The sequence below is a fragment of the Phocoena sinus genome, chromosome 19 (genome assembly GCF_008692025.1).
Source record: "Phocoena sinus isolate mPhoSin1 chromosome 19, mPhoSin1.pri, whole genome shotgun sequence".
NCBI lineage: Eukaryota > Metazoa > Chordata > Mammalia > Artiodactyla > Phocoenidae > Phocoena > Phocoena sinus.
This window is the reverse complement of record NC_045781.1, coordinates 48,717,819-48,733,580: the sequence shown is the minus strand read 5'-3', so window position 1 is coordinate 48,733,580 and position 15,762 is coordinate 48,717,819. Positions and strand designations below refer to the sequence as shown.

At 43.7% G+C, this 15,762-nt stretch overlaps 1 long non-coding RNA gene across 8 annotated transcripts in view; it reads right to left on the bottom strand.

Moving 5' to 3' along the window:
- LOC116744468 overlaps positions 1-12,041 on the bottom strand; it is a 96,981-nt gene extending 84,940 nt beyond the window's left edge. For all 8 annotated transcript variants that reach the window (XR_004347051.1, XR_004347056.1, XR_004347049.1 and 5 more), the window contains exon 1: positions 11,725-12,041. This is a non-coding gene — a long non-coding RNA (uncharacterized LOC116744468). The remainder of the gene's footprint in view (positions 1-11,724) is intronic.
- Between the last annotated feature and the right edge of the window lie 3,721 nt (positions 12,042-15,762).

Here is a 15,762-nt window from a genome sequence, read left to right as displayed (position 1 = left end):
CTTAACAAAAAATAATGGTGTGGGGAATTCCCTGGTGGTGCCGTGGTTAAGAATCCGCCTGCCAATGCAGGGGACACGGGTTGGATCCCTGGTCCAGGAAGATCCCACATGCCGCGGAGCAACTAACTCCGTGCACCACAACTACTGAGCCCGCGTGCCGCAACTACTGAGCCTGTGGGCCTAGAGCCGGTGCTGTGTAACAAAGAAAAGCCACCGCAATGAAGAGTAGCTCCCGCTTGTCGCAGCTAGAGAAAGCCCGCATGCAGCAGCGAAGACCCAACACAGCCAAAACTAAATAAATAAATTTATTAAAAAATAACTTATAAAAAAAATAATGGTGTGTAAATACCCAGAAGAGCATTTCATTTGAATCTTGTATAAATATATAATACGCGAAATAAATCTGGACATAAGTGCAATTATAATAAGGAAACCCTATCTGAGAGAATTGTGGGAATTCAAAAATTTATTTTGGGGCTTCCCTGGTAGCGCAGTGGTTGGGAGTCCACCTGCCGATGCGGGGGACGCAGGCTCGTACCCCGGTCCGGGAGGATCCCACATGCCGCGCAGCGGCTGGGCCTGTGAGCCATGGCCACTGGCCCTGCGCATCCGGAGCCTGTGCTCCGCAGTGGGAGGGGCCGCAGCGGTGAGAGGCCCGAGTACCGCAAAGGGAAAGAAAGAAAGAAAAAAAAATTATTTTGAATTTAATAAATATTGGTTCCTATTTATGTCACACTTGTGTTTAAAAGTAATCTTAATGTATTTGTATTATTAATAGACTCTTTTCTTTGTTCCTGTGATGATTCCAGGGAACATAAAATCTGACCTCCCCAAAAACTGAGTATATTAACAGATGAACTGTGCACTCCTAATGTTACAAATTCAAGAAGTAAATATGCATCTTCCGTTCAGTTTCTACATAACCAGGCCTAGACAGAGGTCCCCATCATGCTGACGGTCTCAGATATTCCTTAATCCTGGCACATAGAATAATATGAGTAAATACGATTTCAGACAACCCTACCAGCCACGGGCAGAATGTGACTTACGGGATGTGAATCACTCTCCCACAGTGACTAATGTGAGAAGCCAAAGGAAGCCAAATTCCGCTCCAGGGTCTCAACTAAAAGCTGGCTCACAGGTTTATCTCTAATTATTTACCTGATGCTTTGTGATGCCTATCCAAGTGGTCTACAGGGGAAATTTTAGGGCTTTTCTATGGATGTTTAAAACTTGTATTTTCCCAATAAAGAAAAGAATAATCCCCAATTTTTCCCATTGGTGCTTATACGTATAATTTGTAAGTGTGGTGACTTGGTATTCTCCAAGAAAGTGCATTGACACTCATCCTAGCATTACACTGTGAAAAGCACTGAATCTAAAGTCAGTAAACTAGAATTCCTATTTTACCCCTAACCAAGTTTTCTGGCCACAGACAAGTCACTTCTCTGAATCTCAGCTTTCTTTCTCTCTATAATGTAGAGCTAAAGTATGTCCATATGAAAAAAAAAAAGTATACCACTTGAACAGATTGCGATAACCTAAAGATTTCAATTATGTACCCTAAACAATCCTTAAAATAACTAATATACTGACACTGGAGATAACACGGAATAAAGAAATACACAATCCAGAAGAAGTTACAAAAAGAAGGAAAAACTAACAAATACTAGATGAGACTAATTTATAAAAAAAGAAAAAAGAACAAGATGGTGAATTTAAATCCAAGCATAAAAATAATCTCATTAAACGTAAATAGTCTAAACATGCTATTGAAGACAGAGACTATCATATTGGACAAAAAAGCGAGACCCAACTTTAGGGTGCCTACAAGAAATTCACACTAAATACTGAGATACAAATAATTAAAAATGAAAAGTATGGAAAAAGCTATCAGAGTAGATTTTAGAGAAAAGACTATACCAATGACAAAGACGGTCATTTTATAAAGAGTTACAATGAAAAATTCACCAAAAGCACAATACCCTAATAACAGAGCTTGAAAATGCATGAATGTAAAAGTAATAGAACCGCAAAGGAATTGGCAAACCCACCACTGCAAATATTTAAACCATGGGTTAACTCCATTTCACCTGACTTCACTAATCAAGGTCATTTTAAGACTTGCAGTTCCTTCAAGCAGCAAGTAGCCTCAACAATAAAATGTTTTCAGGAACTTGGAGTTCAGGAACTTGGAGTCAGCTGCATCTAGTTGAAGCTGAGCTGGTTGAGACTGGATAGGACCTCTGACCCTTCAACTGGGCATGCGCAACTGTCCTCTCAGTGACCTTAGAGGACGGAAAACTCCACCCTCAGAACATACAGAGGCCTGCAGCCTAGCTGCATCTGCGCAGAACCATGACTGTCACACCTTTTTCTCATCCCCTTTCCTCACTCACCCCACACCTCAGGCTGCCCAGCTTCTCTATTCTTTATCCTATAAATACCCCAAGTCCCTTGCCTTCACGGTGGCAGATTGGAGATTTGCTCTCCTGTCTCCCCACTTGGCTGCCTCACGAATGAACCCCCTCTTTACTGCAAACCCCTACATCTCAGGTTTACACAAAATGAACCTGGTTCGGTAACATAAACACTCCTCTCTCAATAATACATAGAAAAAGTACACAGAAAAACCAAGAAAGATATAAAAGACTCAAACAACATTAACCAGCTTGACTTAATTGACATTTATAGAACCTTGCACCAAAAATAGTATGATATACATTGTCTCAAACGCATGTCTATAGAGAGAATTCTATGAAATCCACCAAAAAACTCTTAAAACTCTAAGTTTAGTAAGCCGATACAAGATCAATTTACAAAAAATAAATTATATTTCTGTCTCTAGGAACTAACAATTTGACATTGAAATTCATAAAAATATTTGTAATATCAGGCTTCCCTGGTGGCACAGTGGTTAAAAATCCGCCTGGGGCTTCCCTGGTGGCACAGTGGTTGAGAGTCCGCCTGCCAATGCAGGGGACACGGGTTCGTGCCCCGGTCTGGGAAGATCCCACATGCCGCGGAGCGGCTGGGCCCGTGAGCCGTGGCCGCTGAGCCTGCACGACCGGAGCCTGTGCTCCACAACGGGAGAGGCCACAGCAGTGAGAAGCCCGCGTACTGCAAAAAAAAAAAAAAAAAAAAAATCCGCCTGCCAGTGCAGGGGACATGGGTTCAAGTCCTGGTCCGGGAAGATCCCACATGCCACGGAGCAACTAAGCCCGTGAGCCACAACTACTGAGCCTGTGCTCTGAAGCCCACGAGCCACAACTATTGAAGCCCATATGCCTAGAGCCCGTGCTCCACAACAAGAGAAGCCACCGCAATGAGAATTTTGCATATAGCAATGAAGATGCAAAGGAGCCAAAAATAAATTTAAAAAAAGAATATTTGTAATATCAAAATATGTAGGGCTTCCCTGGTGGCGCAGTGGTTGAGAATCCGCCTGCCGATGCAGGGGACGCTGGTTCGTGCCCCGGTCCGGGAAGATCCCACATGCTGCAGAGCGGCTGGGTCCGTGAGCCATGGCCGCTGAGCCTGCGCGTCCGGCGCGTGTGCTCCACAACGGGAGAGGCCACAGCAGTGAGAGGCCCGCGTCAGCGCAAAGAAAAAAAAAAATTTACATGGCTGAGCAGAATCTTCGGAGGTGGTTTTGGGGGAGAAGCTGAGTCCACCATCTCCCCAGATTGTTGGCATTCTGATTAAAGGCGCCTTTCTTTTCTACCATTTGAGAGTACTGATTTTGTAAGCGGCGAGCAGTGGGAACCCACATTTGATAACAAAGAAATCTAGACACAGGCATTTTGGAAGATGGGTGTTTAATCGTCATATTTCCAGTTAGGCAAAGAGCCAGAATTTGAACTGAAAACCTTCCTGAGCCTCACTTGGCTCTTTTTCTAAGAATTTTTCCCTATCTGTAGTGGGTTCACTACTGTGCTCCAAAAGCCAGAACATCTGAATGTGACCTTATTTGGAAATAGGGTCGTTGCAGATTTGATTAGTTAAGGATTAAAGTAAGATCATGCTGAATTTGAGTGGGTTCTAAATCCAATGAGAGTGTCCTTAGAAGAAGAGAAAAGGACGCACAGAGGCACAGGGAAGAGGACGATGGAGATGGAGATTGCAGTGATGTGTCCACAAGCCAAGACACTGCAAGGATTTGTTACAACCGCCAAAAGCGAGGAGAGAAGCACAAGACAGTTTCCCTCAGGGCCTCCTGAGGACACTAAACCCTGCTAACACCTTGACTTCAGACCTCCAGCCTCCAGAACTATGAATGAGGACATTTCTGTTGCTTTAAGACACCCAGCTTGTGTTATTTTGTCACATCAACCCTAGGAAGCTAGTACACCATCCCTTATAGGAAAAAAATTTTATTTCCTCATAAAATCCACGTTCTTCACAAAGCCAAATGCCCTCTCATTCCAGTCTCTTGAAACATGTCATGTAGACTTTTCTAGAGTGAATCTGAAAGTTGTGAGGAATCAGAATCATTTATACTGCTTAGGTTAGCTGTAAATGGAATGTAGTGATTAATTTCCATTTGAAATTCGCTAATGTTATGGTTGGTTTTATTTGAAGTATAGAGGCTCCTTCTAAAATTCTCTCCAGACCTCAGTTTATCTTCTTATATTTTTATTCAAAATAATTTAATTACACTCACTGAGGGTGAAAAATCATGTTTAAATCCATTTAGTTGATTACCTGTTGGATGGAACAATTGAAAAATCATTCACTGCCTCTTTAACAAACCCAACCCCAGAAGTGATTTACATTGTTTCACTTATTTCTGACTCTCTGAACCTGACACAACAAAACCATGAACAGAAACTTTTCTAGGGCTAAGAAGGAGAAAAATCACGTTACATTATTTGGAGTGTTTAAATACTGTGAATGCAGTGAGACTTGCCAACGGACCACAGCACTCCATCTCTTAAATGTTTTCTTTTTCAGATTGAGCCTGTCCCTCTTTCTGGAAATCATGCAGCCATTATACTCTTGAGGATGGAATGTATTCCCTGCAATCTTCTCATCTTTTTTTCCTCACCTCTCCAATCTCATTCATCTTTTCCTTTTTATTTAAAATCCTACCAAGATTACTTTTTCCTGAAACTCATTTTTGGCAAAAATCTAGGACTTAACTCTACAGATAAATAACAATTAAGACTAGATTATAGCCCAAGCTTAACATTTAGAATCAGTTCATTATTAATAGCACTTAAATGCAATACCATTTCTTTCATGACTACTTCATTGTGCTTGGAATTGAGGGAATGAACGTACAAATGGACAACGGCCAGAACACATATGAAAGTAGAACTGACCCAAATCTGCGACAACGACAGTCTTCAAGACCCTAACCCATGATACCTAAAATCTATAGCAACCCATCCAGGAAGCCAAACAGCAACTCCTTTAGCAACTGTCCCAAAACGACCAGGACTTGATTAACAACTGACAGGTTCCCTAACTCTTGCACTTACTTCCAACTTAGGACCAACGGGAGACAGCCTTTACCAAGCAACAGGAGAACACGCCTCCTAACCAACCACGTGGATGCCCTTCTTGCAGTTCACCCAATCACAGCTTCCCCACCCAACAGCCTCCAATCAGGGCACATCTGACGCCTTTTTTTTTTTTGTTCTTGGCACTGTAAAGCTTTCTTCTCCCCTGCCTGCCTTTGAGTCACTGACAAAAGCAAGTGATGGTGGCAGACACCCTTTCTACAGTAAATTCTGCATAAACAGCTTCTGCTTATTCTCACTTGGGTGGTCTTCACTGACTCCCACAGAGGAGTGAGAATGTTCCCACTCGACTGGCACTTGATAAAGGAGATTTCAGTGTGACTATTTCATAAGCAGAAACACAGATTAGGCTATTGTCATTTTCAGTGGCTGATTCTTCTCTGTAACTGGAGCTTATGCAATAATTTGTCCTGTTTTCCAACACATACTTTGTACTCATAATCCAACTTTATAAATATGTATACAGAGGCAGCTGATTCCCCTGATATGTTATTTAACACACGTGATTCATTTTGTTAGGTAATCTCTCATAACACTTGCTTGTGTTTTTATTTCTGCTCTTCCACGTGGGTTTCAACTTATCAATGTCAGCATGTTATAAATTGAACTGAAATCACCTAAGGATTGACTTCTTATTTTTAGCTTGTGCTATGTTCACAAGGAAAACTGGGAGATTTGCCAAGGATCCTCTGTTGTCTTTGTTCAGATGCCTTATAATACACAATCAAGGCTCAAATATTAAAAAAAAAATTTTTTTAAAGAGTGCTGATGTTTTAAGGGGAGATGTAATTCCCAGGGGGAAGAGAGGGAGGGAGGGAGGGAGGGAGGGAGGGAGAGAGAGAGAGGGAGAGAGAGAGAGAGAGGGAGGGAGGGAGGGAGGGAGGGAGGGGGGAGGGGAGAGGGAAGGAGGGAGGGGAGGAGTATCTGGAAGCAGAGATGAAGTCGTGCATTACTCAGGTGGCCACTGCTTCCCAAAGAGAAACAGCTGGGCCCAGCCACACAGGACATCTCTGGACTGTGTATAGCATCAGAGGACAAAGAGAGGACAAGTGTCTCCAGCTCCCTGTCACCTCCCGTCTCTCACTGGTCCAAGTCTGGCCCACTAGGTGTTAACTCCTCATTGCCAGCTTGCATCACCCAAGCGTTACAGACATTCACAGGTGAAGCCACACGGCACGCTCTGGACCATGGCACTTCATCCTTGCCCAGAAGCTGTGGGAGGAACCAGAGCCTCAGGGGGTCCATCAGGTCGGGGCTGCCTGGAGCTTGTGTGTCTCCATCCAGCGGTGACACAAGAGTCCTTCCAGATGCCAGCACTCACCCCGGCGGGGAGGACGAGAAAGCCTGTGCTATGAGATGATGGGGCAGTGGCCATGGTTTGGAGGTGGCAGCAAAGACTGGGACTCGCTCCATAAACAAGTAGCCAAAAGCCCAAGACCCAGTGAAGCCAAGAGAAATGTGACCCACACAGGTGTAACCTGGGAAGACTCTGACAAATGAAGTGTCAACACAATAAAGCTCCGAAGTAAATAAGTTCCCCTAAAAGGGGAAACAGAAAGCTGTAGGATGCCGGAATGTATGCTACTGGAATATACAGCCACCCGCCCTTCCAACAGAGTGAGCAGAACACAGTCATACTAATGGATTCCCATTTAATAATGGGAATCCTGGGGGCTTCCCTGGTGGCGCAGTGGTTGAGAGTCCGCCTGCCGATGCAGGGGACACGGGTTCGTGGCGGAGCGGCTGGACCCGTGAGCCATGGCCGCTGAGCCTGCGCGTCTGGAGCCTGTGCTCCGCAACGGGAGAGGCCACAACATTGAGAGGCCCACATACCACACACACAAAAAAAATGGTGTAAGGCCAACTGGCCCGAGGCAGGGGAACACAACCAGATTCACAGGTTGCATCAGACCGAAATTCTCCGGACCACCCAGTCCCAGAAACTGCCCTGGAGACATTCCGGACCACCCAGTTCCAGGAACTGACCTGGGGACTTTGAACCCGGCCCAGCCTTCCCGCCTTTCGAAGGGCAGGACTAACGGTTCCCCAGGATACCCGAAAAGACCACCAAATAAGGAATACCCTGCGCCCTCCCGGATTCACCACACCCCTTTCCCTTCTTCCCCTACAAAATCTTGCCCAACCCTCGCCCGGGGGCGACTTCTCTGGCCCCGTTTCTCTCGGACCAGTGAACCTCTCCCGGGAGCGCTCCCTAATAAAGCTCACTTGAAGCTTTCCTCTGTTTCGCGGTGCCGTTTAAGATCCGACAATACACGTGGGAATCCTGAAACCACTTGCCTTCAGCGTGTGAGTTTAGAGAAGCAACAGTGAAAATAATCTACCGTGAGATTAAGGATGAATTTAGGCTGACCAAGACAAAATATAAAGAGGACACAGCATTTTTAATGTCGGAAAGCAGTTATTTTGAGGGAAAAGATCACTATTGTCTTTGATGTATAAACATAGTCCTACACCCACAACAAGTACAGAGCATTCGTTCAAGGAAAAGCCATGCTAAATGAGACGTCACAATGTTTTCAACTGTTTAATTGCATAAGAAAATACTAATATTTGTTTTAATATGTATTTGTTTCACAAGAACTTAGCTATGAATGAGTCAGGTCCTGGGGCACACGTGGTCTTGTAAGATTATCGTCAGCAAAAGTGGTCCTTTTTAAGCATGTTCATAAGAGGACATTAAAGCTAATACGTGTGGGATATGCAAATATTTGGATACTCGATTCCTTTTCCCTCTATTTCTCTAATCCCTGTAGCATGCAGCACAGGAACGAGCTCCTCGTTTGTGTTCGATAAAGCTTCAGACGTGAGAGGGCACCGCTGCCACCTCTGTCCTCCTCCCCGACTGCCCAGGCAGGGGCCCTGCGCTCACCCCTTCACGGGCGCCTTCTCCAAACTACCACTTACTAGTAAAAGAGTTCCAGAGACAAGACCGCTAGTCAGTCAAGAGCAGCCTTGCGTCTGTTAAATCCCCAGCTGGGGGCCTGCATGGACTAATGACTGATTGCATCTGCAACACGATGTCATGGGAACCACAGCGAGCTTGGAGTTAAAACATGTGGTTTCAATGCTGAGTCAGAGACTCTCAGCCCTCTGGTGTCGGGAACGCAGTTTTACCTAAGCATCAGTTTCCTCACTCAAACAAGGGAATTCTAACATCTAGTTAGAATATAGAGCCGATGGTTGTAACAAACCCGAAACAGAAGCTTAAACAAGGTAGAAGTGATTTCCCCTGTGCCTCACAGTAGGCTCCTGACACATCCACACCTGACATGGCAGCTCCACGGGGCCAGGAACTCGGCCTTCTTTCCTGTTCTCCCGTCACTGATGATGTAGTTCTGTCTGCCGGGTGAAAGGAGGCCCATAATCACACTGGGGGCTGGGGTCACATCCCAGCTGACAAGGGGGAAACAGGAGTGGAACACAGACCTCTCTCTTCTAAGGGCACAAGCAGTGCTGTGCTGGGGATGGTCAGAACCAGCCTATGAGAGCCAGTTGTCTACTTTTCAGGGACTACAGGAGCTGCTTGTTAAACAGCCTTTGTTAAAAATTATAGAAATTCACAAATTATGTAAAAAAACAAGGGCAGCAGAGGCTCAGATCTCAACCCTTCCTAATTACCACACTACATTTCACCTTACCCCTGTTCTGTGGTTATTTACTGGTAGTGTCTGTGTGGGAAACCACATGACCACGTGCCCCTGCAGGCCTGCAGACAGTGAAGACCCTTCATGTTGCAGCTTGAAATCCATCATGTCAGTGTGCTTCCACTACAGAAATTGGCAAAGACTGCAATTCAGGCCTTAATTTATTGTTCTGTTGATTATCTAAGACCAGGAGCTAGCAAACCACCCAGAACCTGTTTTGGTTTAGTCCTTAAACTAAGAGTGATTTTTTTTTTTTTTTTTAACATTGTGAAGTACAGGAGGAAGGAAGAAAAAGAGGGAGGGCGAAAGAGCAAAAGCATGAAAGCAAGAAAGCAAGCAAGAAATAAAACATTTGATGGCAGCAGGCTGTACGTGGCTGCAAAGCCTTAAATATTTACCAGCAGGGCTTTTGCAGGAAATGTTCCTGAACCTGATGGACAAAATATTAAAAATGCAAATGAAACTGAGAAGCCTCCTTGCTGGCTGTCGTCCTCAGGGGATGGAAGCAGCCTCATTCCTTGTCATGTGGCCCCTTGAGATTCTAAGACAGTGAGGAAGAATATCCTTTGTGTTGAATTCCTCTCAGGCTTTGACTCTCTCACCAGGAAGCACCCAGTGCCTTCAAGGTGCTCACCTGAATAGCTCAGGGGATAAACACCCTCCCTGGAAGTCAGCTGTGCCACATCCCACACTCTCACCACCACGGGAAGGCCCCACCCAGCATCTGTCTTTATAGTTACAGGTCCCGCCCCCAATCTAGAGGATGGATTCCACATGGCCTTGGATCACTGGCTCATCCTAGAAGTCCTCCTACTACAAGGGGAACCTCATCGTTGGTGCCACATCTACCCCTTTTATTTACGTGTGTGTGTGCGTGTGCGTGTGCGGCCTCTCACTGTTGTGGCCTCTCCCGTTGCGGAGCACGGGCTCTGGACGCGCAGGCTCAGCAGCCATGGCTCACGGGCCCAGCCGCTCCGCGGCATGTGGGATCTTCCCGGACCGGGACATGAACCCGTGTCCCCTGCATCGGCAGGCGGACTCTCAACCACTGCGCCACTAGGGAAGCCCTACATTATTATTTTGAGAATTTAATGAGATCATGGATATATAAAAGCACTTTATTAAAATTGAAAGTCTGTAGTGTTAAAAAGTCCTCTGTAAAAAGTTACAAGTGCCAAAGAAGTCTGAAGTTATTCTTCCTGACCTCTACTCTTCCTCAAATTCATGTATCTGAATGTTTGATAACAGAGCTCCTTTCCAACTCCTACCTCAACCCAGGATGCAGGTACACCTCTGACCCTGCTCTGGTTTTGTAACTTCTTCCAAGTCTCCCTGAAGAGCTTATTGAACATGAAGAATACAAGACCCCTTCACGGTCTATCTAGCAAGTTCACTGTTTACTGAATAAATCCTTCTTTTGGTAACTGAGAACTCAAGATTTTCCGTCCTTCCTTCCTTGTCCCTCCCCCTCCCCCTCTTCTTCCTCCCACTTTTTTTTTCCTTTTATTTATTTCACTAACACGTTAGGAAAGTGTATAAAAAGCCTTCTAGAGTTTAGCAATAAGAAGTTAGCTCGCACTTCTAGTCAGCTCCCAGACACTGCTGCGTCGGCCGGAGGCCAAAAGATAATAATTACAGTTTTTAAGTTCATCTTTATAACGTACATCTGCTGCCCCACCATATCTATTCATAAGCTAGTCCTAAATTTTCTAAGGAAATAAGGAGGCAAATGTAACAGATTCTCCCCCCAGTGGAGCCCAGCCTTTCAGTGAGATGTTATGTGCCCAGGCACACGAGGATCTTTGAGGCTTCTTCCAACAGGAGTTACAACATTTGATCTCAGCTTCTTTTTAACTGAAAGCAGTATTTTCAGTATTGATGGTTAACAGAACTTACTTCAGGTGCAGAAATAAAGCAAAAACCAACCAGCTGTATTTCTCACAAGGTCTGCAGAAACACTGGGAACCCACGTGCAGGTGGATGACATGTAAACAAAAGTTGCATCTGCCATTTCAAGTGCCCACGATGTCACCTCCACCCCAATCTTTTTAACAAAGATAAAGATAATGCCCCCAGCCTTTGTTAAAAACAAGACGGCGGGGCCCCAAATGGAGTCACTCAGGCTAAGCCCCGCCTCACCAAACAGAGACAAAGAGTTTCAGCTCTCCCAGAAATGGAATCTTAAATAAATACACCAGAAAGCCCCTGATTGGCGCTACTCAGGTAATCTGCCAGATGGGCCCCTGCCATCCCCTAAAGGAAAGGAACTTTGCAATAACCAACCGGCTTTTTGACTAATAAAACTTCCTTGTTCTCATTCCCTTCTGCCTATAAAATTCTTTCATTTTGTGCAGCTTCTCAGAGTTTCTTTCCATCTGCTACACTGGATGCTGCCTGACTCAAATCAACTTTTGCTCTTAAAGTTTGTAACATGCCTCGGTTTATCTTTTCAATAAATAGGCGTCAGAGAGGGAACCTAAGGAGACCCCCTCCCCCGACAGCCCCCAGGAGCGCTGAGCAACCAGGGAAGGTACCTGCTGAGTCCCTGGAGCTGGCTGTTTTCTCGCTGCCTCTGGAGGTGCTGGGCAAGTCCTCGCGGTCTTGGATCCTGGACCCACAGCTCTTGCCTCACGAGCTTTCCGACCATCTGAGCCTTCCTTTTTCTGGCCTGGGTCCGGAAACCTGATGGAGGCTGATTGGTCTGACGTAGAAAGGCTCACGCCTGGATCTGACTTGAGCCGGAGCGAGCCAGTATGAGGCCTCACGTGAAAAACATTGTGTTTTAAGGCTGAACTAGCAGGTTAAACTTATCAAAGATAATCTTGAATTAGAGAGGCCATAGTGGAGAACTTTCAACTTCGGTAAGCTTATCCATTTACAAGATGCCCTAGAAAAAAAGAAGTCTCAGCCAAGGACTCACTATAAAGGGGAGAAGAAAAATTACTCTTCCTCTTCTCTAGAGCCTGCAGATGGCATCCTGGGAGAGCTAGCGGAAGCTGGCAAAGCGTGAGAGTTTTTACCAGTCACTTCCCCCAGGTCTCTATCTGTGGTGCCTGGTTGAGACAGGAATGTGCAATTTTACATTGTCCTTTTCTTTGCAAATTCAGACTCTTATTAATTTGGTTCTGGGGATCCACCGTGGTTTTTTATTTTTGTTTTTTTTCTTTTTTGGCCATGCCGCGAAGCTTGTAGGATCTTATTTCCCCGACCAGGGACTGAACCCCGGCCCTGCAGTGGAAGCGCTGAGTCCTAACCACTGGACCACCAGGAATTCCCTGTTTTTCCTTAATTGAATTTAACTGACATACATTATATTAGTTTCAGGTGTAGGACATAATGAGCCCACATTTGTATACATTGTGAAATGATCACCAGTCTAGTTACCATCTGTCACAATACAAAGTTACAAATTTTTTTTCTTGTGATGAGAACTTTTAAGATTTACCTTCTTAGTAACTTTCAAATTTGCAATACAGTATTACTAACTATAGTCACCATGCTGATGACTAGATATTTAGTTGCATCCCCATGACTTATTTAATTTTAAAACTGGAAATTTGTACCTCTTTATCCCCTTCACTGGTTTTACCTACCCCCCTACCAACCCCCCTCCTCTTTGGCTATCATAATCTATTCTCTGTATATATGATTTCTTATTTGTTTGTTTTTTAAATTCCACATAAAAGTGAAATTCTACAGTATTTTTCTTTCTTTGATTTATTTCACTTAGCAAAATATCATCAGGATCTATCCATGTTGTCACAAATGGCAAGAGTTCATTCTTTTTCATGGCTGAGTAGTAGTCCAGTGTGTGTGTGTGTGTGTGTGTGTGTGTGTGTGTGTGTGTGTGTGTGTGTGTGTGTATCTCACATCTTCTTTTCCATACATCTATTGATGGACACTTAGGTTGTCTCCACATCTTGGCTATTGTAAATAATACTGCAATGAACATAGGTGGGCATATATCCTTTCAAATCAGTGTTTCATTTACTTCAGATAAATATCCAGAAGTGGAATTACTGGATCATATGGCAGTTCTATTTTTAATTTCTTTAGGAACCTCCATACTGTTTCCATAGTGGCCGCACAAATTTACATTCCCACCTAGGCTCCCTTTTCTCCACATTCTCACCCATATTTATTATTTCTTTTCCTTTTATGATAACCATTCCGACAGGTGTGACATCATATCTCATTGTGGTTTTGATTTATGTCTCCCTGATGATTAGTGATGTTCAGCATCATTTCCCGTGCCTGTTGGCCATCTGAATGTCTTGTTTGAAAAAATGTCTATTCAGATCCTCTGCCCATTTTTTAATTGGATTGTTTGTTTGTTATTGAGTTTTATGAGCTCTTTATCTATTTTGGATATTAACCCCTTACCAGATACATGATTTACAAATATCTTCTCCCATTCAGTAGGTTACCTTTTTATGTTGTTGATGGTTTCCTTCACTGTGCAGAATCTCTTTGGCTTGATGTAGTTGCATTCATTTATGTTTGCTTTTGTTGCCACTGCCTTTGAAGTCAGATCCAAAAAAATATCACAAAGAGCAATGTCAAGAAGCTTACTGCCTATGTTTTCTTCTAGGAGTTTTATGGTTTCTGGTATTACGTTCACGTCTTTAATCTTTTTTTTTTTTTTTAGCTGCGTTGGGTCTTTGTTGCTGTGTGTGGGCTTTCTCTAGTTGCAGTGAGCAGGGGCTTTTCTTCATTGCAGTGCACGGGCTTCTCATTGTGGTGGCTTCTCTGGTTGCGGAGCTCAGGCTCTAGGCGCAGGCTCAGTAGTTGTGGCGCATGGGCTTAGTTGCTACGCAGCATGTGGGATCTTCCCGGACCAGGGCTCAAACCCTGTCCCCTGTGTTGGCAGGTGGATTCTTAACCACTGTGCCACCAGGGAAGCCCTTTAATCCATTTTGAGTTAATTTTTGTGTATGGTGTAAGATAGTGGTCCAGTTTCTCTCTTTTGTATGTGTCTGTCCAGTTTTCCCAACACAATTTACTAAAGAGACTGTCTCTTCCCCATTGTTTTGATATATTCTTGCCTCCTTTGTCATAAATTAATTGACCATATATGCTTGGGTCTACTTCTGGGCTGTTTATTTTATTCCAGTGATCTATGTGTCTGTTTTTATGCCAGTCCCATGATGACTGTAGCTTTGTAATATAGTTTGAAATCAGGAAGCATGATACCTCCAGCATTGTTCTTCTTTCTCAGTATTGCTTTGGCCATCCAAGATATTTTGAGGTTCCATACAAATTTTAGGATTATTTGTTCTATTCCTGTGAAAATGCCACTGAGATTTTGATGGGGATTGCACTGAATCTATAAATTGCTTTAGGTAATATGGAAATTTTTACAGTATTAAGTTTTTCCAATCTATTTATGTCTTCTTCAGTTCCTTTCATCAATGTCTTACAGTTTTCAGTGTACAGATCTTTCACCACCTTGGTTAAATTTATTCCTATGTATTTTATTCTTTTTGATGCAGTTGTAAATAAGATTTTCTTGATTTCTCTTTCTGATAGTTTGTTGTTAGTATATAATAACACAATGGGTTTTTTAAAATTAATTAATTTATTTTTTTATTTTTGGCTGCATTGGGTCTTCGTTGCTTTTCGTGGGCTTTCTCTAGTTGCGCTGAGCGGGGGCTACTCTTCGTTGCAGTGCATGGGCTTCCCATTGCGGTGGCTTCTCTTGTTCCGGAGCACGGGCTCTAGGCACATGGGTTTCAGTAGCTGTGGCACATGGGCTCAGTAGTTGTGGCTTGCGGGCTCTAGAGCATAGGCTCAGTAGTTGTGGCGCGTGGGCTTAGTTGCTCCACAGTCCGGGATCTTCCCGGACCAGGGCTCACACTCGTGTCCCCTGCATTGGCAGATGGATTCTTAACCACTGCACCACCAGGGAAGTCCCCACAACAGGTTTTTGTATATTGATTTTTTTAACACCTCAACTTTACTAAATATGTTTATTAGTTCTAACAGTTTTCTGGTGGAGTCTTTAGGGTTTTCCATATACAAAATCATGTTGTTCACGGTGACAGTTTTACCTCTTCCTTTCCAATTTCAATGCTTTTTATTCCTTTTTTCTGACTAATTGCTCTAGCTAAGATTTCCAATACTGTGTTGAATAAAAGTGTCTAGAGTAGGCATCCTTGTCTTGTTCCTGATCTTAAGGGAAAAGCTTTTAGCTTTTTTTCACCATTGAATATAATTTTAGCTGTTGGCTTGTCATATATGGCCTTTATTATATTGAGGTACATTCCATCTATACCCACTCAGTTGAGAGTTTTTTTTTTAATAATAAATGGATGTTGAATTTTGTCAAATGCTTTTTCTGCATCTATTGATACGATCATATGATTTTTATCCTTCATTTTGTTAATGCCCATTGGTTGTTGAAGCTTTCTCTCCCAGAACAGCTTTTGCTTTTTTGTCTGTCTCATTTTGTGTCCTGAGAACTTAGCTTTGGTACCATCAGGTTGGGTGTCCCAAAATGTGGCCAGAAAGAAATGCAGGTTGCACTCCATTGGCAACTAGAGTTCTACTGATTGTTGTCAGCTTTCAAGGCA